Source organism: Suricata suricatta, chromosome 10 (genome assembly GCF_006229205.1).
Source record: "Suricata suricatta isolate VVHF042 chromosome 10, meerkat_22Aug2017_6uvM2_HiC, whole genome shotgun sequence".
Taxonomy (NCBI): Eukaryota; Metazoa; Chordata; class Mammalia; order Carnivora; family Herpestidae; genus Suricata; species Suricata suricatta.
In genome coordinates, this window is record NC_043709.1 from 90,344,837 (window position 1) to 90,362,354 (window position 17,518).

The 17,518-nt window shown below is 37.7% G+C and overlaps 1 protein-coding gene across 2 annotated transcripts in view; it reads left to right on the forward strand.

Moving 5' to 3' along the window:
* Window positions 1–3,228: 3,228 nt before the first annotated feature.
* EPS8 (epidermal growth factor receptor pathway substrate 8) overlaps window positions 3,229–17,518 on the forward strand; it is a 182,777-nt gene continuing 168,487 nt past the window's right edge. For both annotated transcript variants that reach the window (XM_029955602.1, XM_029955604.1), the window contains exon 1: window positions 3,229–3,434. The gene's annotated coding sequence lies outside the window, so the exon portion shown is untranslated. The remainder of the gene's footprint in view (window positions 3,435–17,518) is intronic.

Sequence of the window (17,518 nt, forward strand, 5' to 3'; positions counted from 1 at the left end):
GAACAAATGCTCTTGGAAACAAGAGGTGATGGTAGAGTTGGATGCAGGGCTGCCTGAACCTTCAATTTGTAGAAAACCCACCCAGTGTCTTTGAAGCCCAATAAAGGGAAGGGCAATCAAACAAGCGATGCCTGTCTACCATTTCTAATTTGTCCACAGATATGTTTTGCATTATTTGCTTTTAAGATTGCCTACAAAACTACACATAGCAGTCCTTAAGTGATATTCAGACATGAGATTGGGGGATTGGAATGGAGAGGGGTATTTGAAGAACATATTTGTCTCCTTGGTAGTTTAGACATAGCTCTTAGTCTTCAGATTATGTACCTTTAGCCACTATAATTTCCTCACATTTTCTTTATCTGGCTTTACACCCAGCTGTAGACTTAATAAGTTCCTCAAGTTTTGCAACTTCACTCCACATCTGAAAGACCCCGTTCACTCCATTTATCTACCTCCATTCTTTCCTGCATCATTTTCATCCCACATAGCAACATTAACAAGTGAGATTTTCAGAAAGGAGAATCTTGTACATAGTTAGCACTATAAACAGGTAAGTTCAACCAGTTCTTAGGAAAGTATTAAAGAGATTATTAATAATGGTTCCAAGCACTTAGAAAAGGTGATGGAGATCATTGATGTCAGAATAGGTTAATTTGAAGACAGATCCAGTTTAACTAGATTTGCTTTTTTCCCCCTTTTCTTTCTTTAATAAGTACTTGGACTGGTATATTTAGGGACGCTAGAGACAGTGAATTTTCATTTCAGTAAAGCATTTAGAAAACTTTTCATAAACTCCTTGCTGGTTATAGTATGATTGCATTAAAGAAAATGCTTGATCTTGAAAAGTGTTGGTTCATGACTTATTATTATCTTGGAGGTTATTCTTGGTGGTGCGCTACAAGGGTCTTTTCTCAGCCTGTTTTATATACATTTTATTAGATTTAAGTGGAAACAAAGAAGCCATGTTCATTAATTTTACCGATACTATAAGTTAAAAGTGATCACTAATAAGATTTTTAAATCTGAAATTATGTCTTGAAACAAACAAGATAAAATTTAGTATGGATTAAAGACAAAAATTGGGTATAAGCATGTGCAATTATAGAAATATAGACTATGTAATGTGGAAGTATGGTTTAATTGTAGTCTATTTAAGATAGACGAGGATGCTTTGTTCAACTCAAGGTAATATATTTGCTAAAAGAAAAACCTAACACAAGTTTGGCATATCTTATTGACAGGGTATGTATGCTTGGATCAAAAAGACTTGGATCAAAGTAATCAAGAAGATTACTTTGTGACAAAGTTCTTGGTTCACAGTATTTGAATGTTGTGTTCTTTCTCTCTTTTTAAAGTCTATTTGTTTATTTCGAGAGAAAGAGAGAGCAAGTAAGCAGGGGAGGATCAGAGAGAAAGGGAGAGAGAGAATCCTAAGCAGGCTCCCTGCTGTCAGCTCAGAGCCTGATGCCATGTGGGGGTAGAAATCACTAACTGTGAGACCATGACCTGATCTGAAACCAAGAGTCCTACGCTTCACCATCTGAGCCAGGCAAGGGCCCCTGTTGTGTTCTCTTGAGTGCACAATTTGAGAAGAAAAGGAAAAGTCAAAGGACATTCAAAGCAGGGTAAAGAGTGTGGTTATGAGAGTTCATTCCATTTGACAAATAATCAAAGATCTACATTTGAAGAATGGAAAAATAGTAGGTATTCTGATAGCTACCTAGAGGTTTGCTTCAAATATTTCAAGGCTTGCAACGTCTATAAAGAATATTATCAGTTCATTCCTAGGGGTCAGAATCAGCACCAGTGGGGTAAGTGAAGGGAAGTTGAACTGATGTTCAGAAATCAAATGATTACAGACTTGTTAAGCAGACCTGGATTTTAATTCTGGCATCAGCATTGGCTTACTTCTGAGCTTTATTCTCCTGTTGAATAGGGATAATAAAGCCTATCTCATTTTAAGGATTAGAAATAATACGTAAAAATTACTTAGTTCCTGGCATATGTAAAAACTCAATAATCATGATTACTCATAATATTGATAAAAATAAAGATTTACAGCATTGTAAAACTTTAAGTGGATGATGATATGGTGGAACTATGAAGAGTGGATTTCCACTTATGATAGGGGTCTGGACTTAACATTTATTTGAACTTTTAGCATAATGGTTATAATGGTTTTAATTTTCACCTTGGTGTGAATCCTTGCTTTCTTCTGACTGCGCCGTCTTTTCCCTTGTTCCACAAAGCAAGCAGGTCTACTGTCTTTTAACCAAGTTTATCTTCTTTAATTTCTGAGCATCAATTGCCTTTAAAGAAGTTAGAACAGGAAGGGGGCGTAGCTATGACAAAGGAGTGTTTCAAGAGTACGGCAAACTAACGCTAGAAGACTAAAGGGCTTCTCATTTAGCGTCTCCTGAACTGCTCATGGAGGAGGCAACAATTATGAGGGTTGGTTAAGTTACAAGAAGCATTCAGTCAAGTCTCCACCACTTCAAACCACATCAGGCTCTTGGCAAGAGCAACGAGAAGAATGGGATCCAAGGCAGCCTTGCGAAGCGAGTCTGGGCTTGTTGGCTGGAGTCCTTCGTTTGGAGGACCAAACGAAGGCTCTTGGGTGTCACCAGTTGGTGGCATGAATTGAGACAAAACAAGAGGAGAGCGACAAAAGGGGGAAAATGGGTGGGAGGGCCGCGAGAAGAGTGACGAAGGCTGGCGGGTCGTTGGGCGCGGCCGGCTTACTGCCCGTAGGATACTGGCGAGCAGTTGGGAACCAGGACCCGGGGCGGTGTAACTGGGAACTCCCGTGGCCCGGGGCATCGACCCTTGCCCGGAGGGGAACCTCTCCACACGCTCGGTTCCCTTCCCCGCGTCTCCCAGCTGCTAGTCTGTCCAGCTGGGGCACTTCTCGAAACCCGTCCGCAGCTGGGAACTCTGGTCTGACTTTGATGGCCTAGATAACTTAGCGCGGCATCTTGCCTTCTTTCCTCCCGCCCTTCTCCCGCCCACCCGGCCCCACCGCCTCCAGCGCAGGGGTCGACCAGATACTCCGCGGCTCGGCTGTCCGCAAGACCCGGAGAGTGGAGCCCGCTCCGGCCGCGCGAGGCGCGCGCGCGCGTTCTCGCTCGCTCCTCGCAGGGGTACTGGGCATGCGCGGCGCTCCGCTGGCTTTGGCGGCGAGCGGGTGAGCGGGCGGGCAGCTCCAGACTTCACAGGCGGCGGCGGACGCGGCGGTCTTGCCCAGCGCTAGGCGAGCGCTGTGCTCGCCCGGGAGATCGCTCCTCTTCTGCCGGGCGCAGACGGCGGCTGGGCAGCTTGCGGAGGATTGGAAGGGCGTGGTCCAGGACCCGGGCTTTCTCCTGGCCGCCTCCTGCCTCGTCCGGGCTCGAAGCGTCTCCGGGGACAGCCACGGCCCCGAGGGCGGTTCCGAGGTAAGAGACCCTTGGGCGAAAGGCGCCGGCCGGGGGTTGGGAGTTTGGATTCAGCCCCGATTTAAAAAATCCGCCTTTGTGTGCTTGGATGGAGCGGTGCCAGGCGCCGCGTCCGCTTTCATTCACTTTGACTGCTTTCAACTGGTGGTGGGAGCCAGGTGTGCCAGGGCGCTGCTACCCGAGCGCGTCCGTGCGCCCGGAGGCGGTGCGCCCAGCCGCCCCGCGCCGCCCGCCGGTCCCGGGGCTCCGGGAGGGCTGGGCTGGGAAGATTCATCGTGTCCTTGCAATAGTTCCTGGTAACCTGAGCTTCCGCACATACACCTGCGCTTGTCTGGTCCGCGGGGCGACTACACAACGGGTATTCTCACGGCCTATTTTAGGCTTGAGGTTTCGAGAGCTACCCTCCCCACCCTCACAGGGAGGGTGTCTTTTCAGTTTGACACTTTGAGACAAGGTCCCGCCATCGCATACCCCTTCAAATTAAGATAGCTCATTGTTTTTTGAGTAGTTGTCCCTCCTGATTCCTTCCTGTTGACTTTCCGTTCTTAGTTTGTTACACTCTACTCACCATCTTACTTTTCAAAGATAGCCTTTCTGGTGTCTCTGTCAGTTAATCCCTTTGGAGTGGATTTCCCCATCTGTGAAGAGCCGGCTCGCTTCTTTTCTGGTCGCTCTTCCTACTTTCCTTCCAAGGATTAGCTGAACGCAAAGTCTTTGCACGGATTGTTCTCTTCCTTCGCGTTGTTTCTCAAATCCTTCTCTTCCCGTAGTACCCAGAGTACTGCTGGAATCTCCTTGTGGGTAGGACGCTGTGGTATTGGGATCTGAAATCCATAGATGTCTCGGGTGGTAGAGCATTAGGAATCGGGATTCTCCTTTACAGAATATATTTCAGTGAAACGTATTACTGCTTTTCTTTTGAAGGTTTCAGTTTTGGTCTCAGAGTAAGAGGAATAGCTACTCTCTTAGGAGTTTAGATACAACCTGGTTTCAGATGCATGCGAATAGTTTGGTTTTGGCATTGTTATTCTTTTGGGAGATAGGAGAAGTAGGATTCCCAGAAGACTGTGTATGTATATGTATATATTTGGTTATACACTTAACACCAAAGTAGCTCTGTTGTGTGTTGGTTCTAATTTATTTCCTCCCAGAGGATACCATTCTACAGCGACTTGGGATTTGGAAGCTGTGCACTAAATGTAGAACAAGTGGTCATTGAAATTAAAGTCAGTGTCATCCTCTCTCACCTACTATAGATTTTCGATTTGGGATTGGAGTTTTTTGGACAAATTATAGTTAGTATAGTTCTTAAGTTGCTATTGTGAAAAAATTTTGGTTATGGGCTCATACTTTGACCTACAATGAGAAAAATAATGCAGTTTATGGAATTGCCATCAACAGGCAGACTGTATTACAAATGTAAGAGCATTGTATAAGATGCCTTTAGTGCAGAATTCATAGATTAAGACTTTTTAAAATTCCACAAGTCATTCACTTCAGAAAATGAAGAAGCAGAAAAAAAAAGAAAAATTACTTTTAATTCCAATGGTCTGAAATAACCACTCTTCATAATATTTGGTACATTCTTTTTGTAATCTTTTTTCTTCCACTTGTCATTGGATATCATCATATAGTAATTTTCAGCCTTTTATTAATGGTGGGAGAATACTTCAAGTTGTATTTGTGGTGATTCTTCAACATGGTTTGTTTATTCTGGTTTGTTCTCTATCAGGAGTCTAATTTTGATCACCTTGCTTGTTTCTGATTGGATGAAAATAATTCATTTTGTTTTTAATTTTTCCTGTTTTCAATTTTTTATCTATGCTGATACTTTTCAGTAATTAGTGCTTTTCAGTGCTAGAACATGGGCTCCCTACTCTTTGCCTTCAGCATTTATTTGGTCCACTTCATATCCTAGACCCTTGCTTTTCTTATGCTATACTGCACATGTTCCCCACTACCTTTTATTGTTCTCCTGACTCTCCTGTTGTCTTCATTTGCCTATTTTAATTCTGTAGCAGCTCACTTGAACCATGGTTTGTATAAGGAAACATAGTATCCATGATAAGAGGATAGTTTTTTCTCAAGGTCTGTCTTTAGATGCTTAAAATTTTGTTGGATGAGTATTTTAGCACTGATTTCCTTGATATAAAATTTAGGTTAGCTTTTCTGAGTTGTATTAAATGTATTTGGTAGTTGTTTGGATCATCACAGAACATAAGTTAATGATAGGTTACAAACTTTAAGACATCTGCAATGGTATATAATGGGAAAAGTGGAATTTTAGTTAAAGTACTTCAGCTATAGTACATCCCTGCTGGGAATTACTGCATGAAATTGTTTGCAGCTGTTAGTGATTGAAAATATTTTCCTAAGAAAAAATCTGTAGCAAAATGGTTGTAAACATTTTAACTTTGATGTACTCAGGGAAAGTGTGAAGTTTTTCACTACTTCACAACAACCTCTTCAGTGATTTTTAGGTACATTCTTAGATGGTATTTAAAATACATACATATATATTATTTTTCAGATCAGTTTTAGATTTACAGAAAAAGTATAAAAATAGTACAGTGGCTTCTTATATACACTGTTATTCAATTTCATCTCTTATTACATCTTACATACTAGTATTTGTTAAAATTAATGACCAGTGTTGGTACATTTTTACTAACTGAAGTTCATACTTAGATTTCCTCAGTATTTATCTGGTGTTCTTTTTCTGTTTCAGGATACCACATTACACTTAGTTGTCAGATCTCCTTAGGCCCCTTTTAGCTATGACAGTTTGTTAGACTTCTCTTGTTTTTGATGACCTTCACAGTTGTGAGGAGTATTGGTGTTTTGTAGAATGCCTTTCTATTGGAATTAGTCTGACTTTGTTCTCATGATCCAACTGGGGTTTTGGGTTTCTGAAAGGAAGATCACAGAGGTAGCAATACTATTTCTGTTACATCTATGGATCCGGACTTATCACTATGGATACTGATGTTGATCACCTGGCTGAGTTAGTGTTTGTTCGGTTTCTGCGCTGAAAAGTTACCCTTCTTTCCATGCTGTACTTTTAGAAGGAAGTCACTGTGCACAGTCCACACTGAAAGAGTGGAGAGTTTTACTTCTCCTGCTTGAGGGTGGGGTATCTCTGTAATGTATTTAGAAATCTTCTGCGTGGCAGATTTTTCTTTTCTTTTCATCTATGTATTTACTCAATCATTTATACTTATATTGGCCTGTACTCATGGATATTCATTTTTTATACTTCGGGTTATAGTCCAGTATTACTTTATTTTTTTGCTCACATTGTTTCAGCTTTCGTCATTGGGTGTGCATTTAGTTGGTTCTGTGTTCCTATGACGTATCTCCATTAATGTGAGTTCTTTTTTAAAATCATTTCCTGGGGCGCCTGGGTGGGTCCGTTAAACATCCAACTTTTGATTTGCACTCAGATCATGATCTCACAGTTCCTGAGTTCGATCCTTGCGTTGAGTTCCACACTGTTGTCTCCAAGCCTGCTTGGGATTCTCTCTCTTTTTCTCTCTTCTCCTCTCTTCCTCCCTTCCCCAATTCATGTTTTCTCTCCTTGTCCCCATCTCTCTCTCTCTCTCCCACACACACATATACACATATAGTCTTCAAAATAAATAAATAAACTTAAAGTCATTTCTTTATTTTCTGGCATTAACAGATGCTCCAGGCTCATCTTTTATATTTCCATTTCCTGTCTCAGTCTTAGAATCAGCCAGAAAGAATCTGTTTCATTTCCTTGGGAAAGGAGTATTAGAAGCCAGGATTTGGGTGTTTGGTTTTTATTGCTACCAGGGTGTCCTTGCGTCTAGACTTTCTCATCTACAGAGCAGGAAATATATGCATGTAAACCAACCTCTGTATATACACTTATGTATACTACATATATATATATATACATATATATACACATTTATTTATATATAAATATATTTATTTTCTTTGTAATTCTTTTATCCATATTAAGCAAAATACGAATTTGTATGGATGTCTATGACTCTGCCTACCCCATTTCCACATGTATCGATCGCTCTTGTCTCCTCTACTTGCTTATCTGTAAACTTATTCTAACTGAGAAGTAACCTGGATCCCACCATCTGCCATCCATTTGTTTAATTGTTCAGCCCTGTTACATATGTATAGCAGTATTGAAATTGTCAACTTTACTCTCTTTACAGAGAGTAGGAAGCAACTTTATCAAGGAGAGTACAGTGCTCTCCTGCTGTTTCTTTTGCATTTAGTTTACAGATTCTACTCCTTTTTCTCCTATCCCATGTAGTGTGAGGTAGTTGCATGCCTTTATAATAGTCAGATTCTTTTGTTACAATCTCCATTCCATCCTGGATTCCTCCCTTCCTACTAAATGACTTTTTAAAACTTTGCATACATTAAAGTTAACTCTTCATCCTATAAGGTTCTGTGGGTTTTGACAGATGCATAATTTCAAGTATCTGTCATAATAGTATCAAGATGTCATACATTAGAAAACCCCTGTGCTTCATGTATCACTCCCTTAACCCACTCCCCCTGACAACCACTGATTTTTTTTTTTTATTGTCCCTATAGTCTTTTATCTTTTCCAATTGGAATCACACAGCCTTGTCAGACTGGCTTCTTCCATTTGTCAATATGCATTTAAGGTTCGTTCATGTTTTCTTACGGTTTGATAGCTCATTTCTTTTTATCACTTAATAATACTGCATTGTATGGGTGTTTCACAGTTTTTGTATCTGTTCATTCATTGGCGGACATCTTGGATGCTTCCAGGTTTTGGCAACTCTGAACAAAGCTGGTATGAATATTCATGGGCAAGTTTTTGTGTAGACACAAGATTTGAGATCATTTGGGTAGATAACTTAGGAACATGATTGCTGGATCATATAAGATTATTGGTAGCTTTATACGATATTGCCTGAAGGGCTATACCATTTTGCATTTCCATCAGCAATTAATGCATACTTCTGTTACTTCTCATCCTTGTCAATGTTTTCTATTATTAGTTTTTTGGATTATATGCATTCCAGTAGGTGTAGTGACATCGCATTGTTGCTTTAATTTGCGGCTTCCTAATGACATTAATATATGCTTTATATATGCTGTTGTCTTCTATATATTTTCTTTGGGGAGATAATTTGTTTTGAACTTTTGACCACTTTTTAACTCATCTGTTTTCTTATTGTTAAGTTTTAAGAATTCTTCATATTTTTTTGATACAGGCACTTTATCAGATATGTATCAGATATTTTCTTCCAGGCTGGCTTGTCTTTTTATTCTCTTAACAGTGTCTTTTCAGAACAAATGTTTTAAATTTTATTAAAGGCCAGCATATCAATTTCATGGGTAGCCTTTGGTGTCGTATTGAAAAATTCATTGTCAAACTCAAGGCCACCTAGATTTTATCCTTTTTTTCCCCTAGAAGTTTTATAATTTTACATTTTATATTTAGGTCTGTGATCCATTCTGTTTATTTTTGTGAAAGGTGGGAGGTCTGTGTCTGGATTCACTTTGTTTGCGCATAGACTTTCAGTTGTACCAGTATCAAGTAAATGAGATTTTTAAGCCAAGTAGATAATAAATTGAGTTTAGAATTGAAAGCAAAGTGTTATTTGATTTTTAAAAACACATTCTACAAAACTGTTTAAAAGAAACAGTTTAGAACTGACTTGGAAACTAAAACGTGGTAATACACAGACTGTGTGTTGAGATTAGTTCCTGGACATTGTACATATTTCATTTCCCTCTTCCTCACTAAGAGATTCTTTTTTGTGAAAGATGGAATTGTTAATCCAGAGTAACATCTGTCAGTTCTTTTAGGTCTTTTAGAACCGTAAGAAATAATTATAAGGTTTTCTTTTTCACAAAGAGGAGCTGAAATAACTGATTTACAAGGTATGTGGTGAGAAGAGGCAGATGATGTTTTGTACTGACTTAACTGTATGGTCTTGAGTCTTCTCTCCTGCTGCTCTGCTTGCCACAAGTAGCTGTTTTCAAGTACCTTTCTTTCAATAGACTCTTTGTATTATTGACAATGGGTGGGGCCAGAAGTGTTTTTTTTAAATTGTTATGCTATAGATAGAACCATTAATTAGTTTTCAAAAAGCCTCTAGTGAGGTCTGACACAGTAAAAGTAGCAGCTTTGGTGTGTCAGGTGTTATATACATTATCTCCTAAAACTCACAAGAGAGGCCTTTAAGGCACGTTTCCTTATTTCTGTATTTTGGGTAAGAAATATGCTCAGAAGATAAAAGTGACTTGTCTATGGTCCATATGGGGAGAAATGGACAGAGTTAGGATATAAACTTTGATCTTTCTGACTCTAGAACTTTCCAGTTGGCCATGTGGTCTCTCATAAAAGAAAAAAATGCAAGGATAGTATCAGGGAGTCTTTGACTTTATTCTTTTCTTTAAAACTATCCTCTACTTAAATGACCACTGAGATAAATGAGAATGGTTCAAAATTGTGTTTTTGAGATACATAGAGATTCTTAAAATTTTTTTTTTCTGTTGACTGATTTGCATCTTTTTGACACAAGAAACGTGAGTTATTGGAACATGGTTATAAAGAATGAGATTCCTTTAAAGTGAGGAACTTGTGGGAGTTAGGAAAAATAAAACACGTAATAGTAGAATTAACTAATTGTTTATACCTTTCTCCCACTGAATTGCAAGTTTCTTGAGGGCAGGGAACTAAACTCCATCACCTTTAAGCACAGCATATCACAAAGAATAGATACTCACAAAATGTTTGTTGAATGGAAATTAGCACTTCGTATCACACTTCTTATAGAAGAACAGTTAGAAGGAGTTGAGTTTTCCTCCCAGAGGAAGATGAACATTATTACATTTCATTTATTCATTCATTCATCATTTATTGAGCATTAGTTGAGTATCTGCTCTGTTGGAGACACTGGGAATACAAAGATGAATGAGACAGGATCTCTGCCTTCTGTCTTCAGGGAACCCAGAGAATGGAGACAACCATTTCAGTAGAATGTGGAACTAATGAGAGTATATATTAAGTAACTAAGCAAGCAAACAGTGGACTTTGAAATCAGAGGGACCTTATCTGCCTCAATTTTCTTATTTAGTGAATGGAAATGATAATAGTACTTATTTGACATGATTGTTGGGGGTAGGTTAAATGAAAAAAAAATGTGTATTTCAGCAGGTAGACAAGAGGAGAGGCTCACTGTGGCTGAGGAATCAGAAAAAGCTCTATTGGAGAATGTGACATTTGAGTTTTATAGGATGATTTTTTTTTAAGTAGTTTATTGTCAAGTGGTTTCCATACAACACCCAGTGCTCTTCCCCACAAGTGCCCTCCTCCATCGCCACCACCTCTTTTCTCCCCACCTCTTCAACCCTCAAGTTCATTTTCAGTATTCAGTAGTCTCTTAAGTTTTGCGTCCCTCTCTCTCCCCAACTCTCTCTCCCTCTTCCCCTTCGCCTGGTCCTCCATTAGGTTTCTCCTGTTCTCCTGTTAGACCTATGAGTGCAAACATATGGTATCTGTCCTTCTCTGCCTGACTTATTTCGCTTAGCATGACACCCTGGAGGTCCATAGGATGAATTTTTGAGGCCAAAAATAAGTGTATGAGGTGGGACTCTAGGGCATTCCAGACAGAAAGATGAATATATTTGATGTGCAGAATGGGTGGACATGATGGAAGTAGTGGGAAATTCTGTACATTCTCACAGAGCCTACAGGAATATTAGAAAGAACTGAATAACCAGTTATTTTTCATTTTTGTAAGTAACAATACAATAGAGTATTCATTGCATCATAGTAGGAGAGGAGAAGAATTCCAAACCTGTTTTAAGGATTGCATGAATCTCCTCTTCTAATCATAGGACTTTCTAAATATAGTCCTTTATGTAGTAGATAAATTCTTGTGTGTGTTTTTTCTTTAACCCAGTCCTGTGACACTCAAGTGATTATATTAAGAAAGAGGACTTGTGTGTTTTTAAGTGAAATAAGAGCTTCTGTCTCAAACCATGCATATGTTTAGTAGCATACGCAACATTAGAATGTAACATCCCGCAAAGGCACCATCTAGTCCTGTTTGAGCCAATCCAGAATTCTAAGAGCCACGAATAGTTTCTGGGCAGAACCTGAACATAATACTTAGAAATGTGCTGAAATAATTTAAGTGAATGAATTATGTGCTTGATAGTAGGTTAGAGTTCTACGGTTGAAAAATTGTGTTTTTAATATAAGGGAGAAGAAAAAAATGGAAAGACCAAATAGAAATAAATGGACATCAGTAGAGAGAAGAGAAGTTTATATTTAAAGAGAGGAGCAAAGTCCAGGACCAGACTATTTCACAGTTGCATTTTAGCAAACATTTAAAGAAGAGTTAATACCTGTTCTTCTCAAACTATTCCAAAAAGTTGAAGAGGAAGAAGTGTTTACAAATACATTCTGTAAGTTCAGCATTACCCTGTTACCAAAACCAGTTAAAGACCCTACAAAAAAACAAAATAACAGATCAGTATCCTTGATGAACATAAATGCAAAAATTCTCAGCAAAATCTTGGCAAACTAAATTCAATAATACATTAAAAGGGTCCTATACCTGGATAAAGTGGGATTTAGTCTAGGAATGCAAAAATATTTTAGTATCTTCAAATTCATCAGCATGATACACAATATTAACAAAATGAAGAGTAAGAATTACATAATCAACTACATAGATGCAGAAAAAGCTTTTGACAAAATTCAACATTTCATTAATGATAAACATTCTCAACAAAATGGTATAGAGGGAATATATTATAACCTAACAAAGGCCATATATGACAGAGATACAACTAACATCGTACTCAACTGTGAAAAATTGAAAGCATTTTTTCTAAGATCAGGAAAAAGACAGGGTTGCCTACTTTCACTATTATTAATCAGGATGGTATTGGAAGTCTTAGTCACAGAAATCAGATAAAAAAAATGAAAGCATACAAATTGGAAAGGAGTAAGTAAAACTGTCACTATTTGCAGATAACATGTTACTATATATGGAAAACTCCAAAGACTCCATAAAAAAACTGTTAGAACTGATAAACGAATTCAGTAAATTTGCAGGATACAAAATCAACAAACAAAAATCAGTCTTGTTTTCATATACTAAGAACAAGCCATCTGAAAAGGAAATTAGAAAAACAGTTCCATTTATAATAGCAATAGTTTATTACTAAGTAATAAAGTTAACTAAAGAGGTGAAAGACTTGTATACTGAAAACAACCAAACATGGATGAAAGAGGTTAAAGAAAACACAGACAAATGGAAAGACAGCCTATGTTCATGGATTGGAAGAGTTAATATTTTTGAAATGTCCATACCACCCTAAGCAATATTTAGATTCAGTGCAATCCTTGTCGAAACACCAATAGCATTTTTTACAGAAACAGAACGAATAATCTTAAAATTTATATGGAGCCACAAAAGACTCCAAATGGCCAAAGCAGTCTTGAGAAAGAAGAATAAAACTGACGGCATCACACTTTCAAACTGTACTGCAAAGCTAGTATTCAAAACAGTATGATATTGGCACAAAATTTGCATGCATAGGTCAATGGAACAGAATAGAGAGGCCAGAATTAACCTACACTCATACGGTTAGTTGATCTACAACAGGGGGAGGCAAGAATGTGCAATGGAGAAAAGACAGTCTTCTCAATAAATGGTGTTGGGAAAACTGGATAGCTACATGCAAAAGAATGAGACGGGACCACTGTCTTATACCATATGCAAAAATAAACTTAAAATGGACTAAAGACCTAAATGTAAGACCCGAAACCATAAAATTCCTAAAAGAGAACATAGGGTAGTAAGCTCTTAGACATCAGTCTTAACAATATGTTTTTTGGATTTGTCTCCTCAGGCAAGGGCAGCAAAAGCAAAAAGAAACAAGTGCGATTACATCAAACTAAAAAGTTTTTGCATAGCAAAGGAAACCAGCAAAAAGAAAACGCAGTCTCCTGAAGAGAAAAAGATATTTGTGAATGATATATTTGACAAGAGGTTAATATCAAAAAATACGAAAAATTTAATACAACTCAACACCAACCCCCCCGCCAAACAATACCAGTAAATAAAGGGCAGAGGACCTGAATAGATACTTTCCCAAGAACATGCAAATGGCCAACACACCCATGAAATGATGCCCGTCACTAATCATCAGGAAAATGCAAATGAAAACCACAATGAGGTTATCATCTCAGACCTCTCAGAATGACAAAAAGACAAGAAATAGTAAGTGTTGGTGAGGATGTGGAGAACAGGGAATCCTTGTTCACTGTTGGAGGGAATGTAAATTGGTGCAGACAATTACTGGATCAGTAATTCCAATTTTGGGTATTAATTTGAAGAAAATGAAAATACGAATTCAAAAAGATGCATGTACTTGTATGTTCACGGCAGCATTCTTTACAGTAGCCAAAATATGGAGGCAACCTAAGTGTCCACCATTAGATGAATGAATATGGTATATAAATACAATGGAATATTACTCAGCCATAGAAAGAATGAAATCTTGACATTTGTAACATCATAGATAGACCTAAAGAGTATTATACTAAGTGATACAAACCAGATAGAGAAATACAGATACTGTATGCTTTCTCTTATGTGTGGAATCTAAAAACCAAATGAATGAACAAAACAAATCAGAAACCGACTTATAAACACAGAGAACAAATTGGTGGTTGCCAGAGTGGAGGATGATGGTGGGGGGCAAAATAAGTGAAGGGGATGAAGAGGTATAAACTTTCAGTTTAAAATAAGTCATGCGGATATAAAGTACAGTATTGGGAATATAGCCAATAATATTGTAATAATTGTGTATGGTGACAGAAGGTAACTAGACTTATTGTGGTTAGTTGTTTCATAATGTATATAAATGTTGACTGTGTTGTATACCTGAAACTAATGTAATATTGTACATCAACTATTCTTCAACAATAATCAAAAAAACTAAAAACCAAAAAGCATAGGAAAACATTTTTTAAAGTCTGTTTCTTAAAAAATGTTTATTTTTGAGAGAGAGAGAGAGAGAAGAGAGCGTGCATGAGGGAGGGACAGAGACTCCAAAGCAGGCTCTGTACTGATAGTAGAGAGCCAGATGCCAGGAGTGGGGGAGGAGGGCGGGGGCTCAAACTCATGGACCCCGAGATCAAGACCTAAGCAGAAGTCAGTACTTAACTGATGGAGCCACCCTGATGCCCCCAAAATCCATTATTAAAGACTACTGATATGAACTTCATTTTATTTAGAAACTCTTAGCACCATTAAAATGTTACATTTCTATTAGAATATCACTGTTAGAATATTATTCCTTATTCTAGAAATACATGTGTATTATTGGTATCTTTATTGGTTTAAAGCAACAATAGTATGTTTCCAGTGTCTGAAATACAATGTTTGTGATTGTTAAGCACTGTGGGGTTTTATTTTTTTGCTGATTCTTGTTTTTGTAATGTTTTCTGAAATTGTATTTGTTTTTGTTTTTCACTAGAAAATAAGATATTTTATTTTTTTGCTAAATATGTTTTAATGTTTATTCATTTTTTGAGAGACAGAGAGACAGAGTGTGAGCAGGAGAGGGGCAGAGAGAGAGAGAGAGGGAGACACAGAGTCAGAAGCAGGCTCCAGGCTCCAAGCTGTTGGTGCAGAGCCCAGCACGGGGCTCCAACTAACAAACTATAAGGCCAAGGCCATGACATGAGCTAAAGTTGAACGACTAACTGACTGAGCCACTGAGGTACCCTGAAATAAAATATTTTAAAAAGTACAAGCAGCAAAACAAATCCACAAAGAAAAGTGTGGGTGACATCTGTCACTTTGAAAAGACATTGAGTGCAGTTTAATTTTCTATAATAGTTTTGACATTTGAAGTTAATGGTACTTTTAGGACACGAACGTAAAATAAGGTGATTTTAAGTATGTTGACTTAAAAATGAAGAAAGATATACTTGTGATGATAAAGACTTTAATAAATGCAAGAAAATAGAACGTTACTTTATGTATAGACTCCCCCCCTTAATAGCATGCTCAGCTTATGTTTGTATGCATGTTTTTAAAAAATTTTTTTTAACATTTATTTATTTTTGGGAGACAGAGAGAGACAGATCATGAGCAGGGGAGGGGCAGAGAGAGAGGCACACACAGAATCGGAAGCAGGCTCCAAGCTCTGAGCGGTCAGCACAGAGCCCGACGCGGGGCTCGAACCCACAAACAGTGAGATCATGACCTGAGCTGAAGTCGGACACTCAACTGACTGAGCCACCCAGGTGCCCCTGTTTGTATGCATGTATGTGATTTCCAATTTCCCTTTTCAGGATTTTTTTAAAACTTTAATTGTTTTATAACCAACTGTATATTGAAATTTAAGAATATTACTCTCTAATGTAAGGGAAAAAATGTTACTCAGAAACCTTGTCTTCAGATGGAGCTGTATTTCTTATTTTAGCATGTTTCTCTTCATTATTAAAACTTGTGATGTATAATCTGTTTCAGTACCATATACCACAGCTAGTGTTGTTATTATTGTTTTTTTACATCTCTGAATTATTTAGTCAAGACAAAACATTAATTTTATTGGTAGTTTATTTATTTATTTTTAAAAGGTAACTTTACTATATGCAATTTTTTTATTTTAACTTTTTTTGAGAGAGAGAAAGAGAGAGAAAATCTTAAGCAGGTTTCACTCCCAGAGCATAGCCATATGTGGGGCTTGATCTCACAATGGTGAGACATGACCTGAGCCAAAATCAAGACTCGAATACTTAACTGACTAAGCCAACCAGTTCTTTTATTTAGTAGTTCTTTTATTTAGCTCTTTTGTGGGGCCTTGTTAGATTCTGAATAATTTAAGAGCAATGGAATTCTTTCTGTGATAAAAATCTAGTCGTTGGGCCAAAACTTGTAGCATTATTCACATGATACTTATGCATGTAAAGGTGTGGAATTATTATGTATGCCTAAAGAATTTATATTAAAGAGGGTGTTTTTAATAACTGAGGAAAATAGCCCTCTAAATATTTAAAGTAGATGTGCATTAATTTACAGATTTACTTAATATCTCATCTCTTCTATTTTTAAGTGACTAATCAATGATAGCCAAGCTTGAATAATGTATAAAGAATAAGAAAACAAGATAATATAAAAAATTATAGCTTCATTTAAATTTAGGAATGGTGGATCAGTTCAATATTTTTGTATATTAGGATATTTGCTTTTTGTAGAGTTACAGAATAAAATGTTTGAAGCTTCATCATTTCTTTCTATATTATTTTAAATTGTTTATGTTTCTTACCCAAATTACTGAAACAGAAAGTTTCAGCACCATTTACTATAAAATCCATGCACTTGGCTGTATTTCACATTTTTCAAAATTATCTTAAGTCTTGCTGTTTTCCATGGTCTCATCAAGAATATAGTCATAAAAATTTTGGAGGAGGTAAATGACAGTGCGGGTTTTCTCTTGACACCTCTTCCCCCTCTTGTTTCCCGCATCCCTGTTTTATCCCACCTTCTAGCCCCAGTGTCTGACAGCTTTTTTCAATCCTCAGATGACTAGGTTGAAAAATGTATCTTTCGTGACTTTGCTATCTTTCCAGTTACTGTTCTAGCCTTTTCTCACTGCCAGGTGAGGTCTCAGTCACGGAGAGTGAAGTCTGAATAAAGGGGCGTTCATAGTGGTTAGACCCTGAAGGTTTAGGCTGCTAGAGGGTCTCAAACAAAGAAGTGATTGAAACCCTCATCACCCTTTATCTTATTTTGTAGTAAGTAAATTATTTTGGAAGTAGTAAGCCTCATTATGAAGATAATGAAATCGTGTCCAGAGTGAATATGTTAGCAGTGATTAACTTGAGTGGGAATACATTTTAACACCAGTTTTTGTACTAATTAGGAAAGATCCACTATGGTTTTGTTTCTATATTAGAATATATGCTACTGGATTGCTCTTTTCCTTCTTTCTTGCTCGCTCGCTCTCTCTCTCTCTCTCTCTCTCTCTCCATTTTGTTTTGTATGATCCACTTGACACTGTAGGGAGTTTTAGAATTT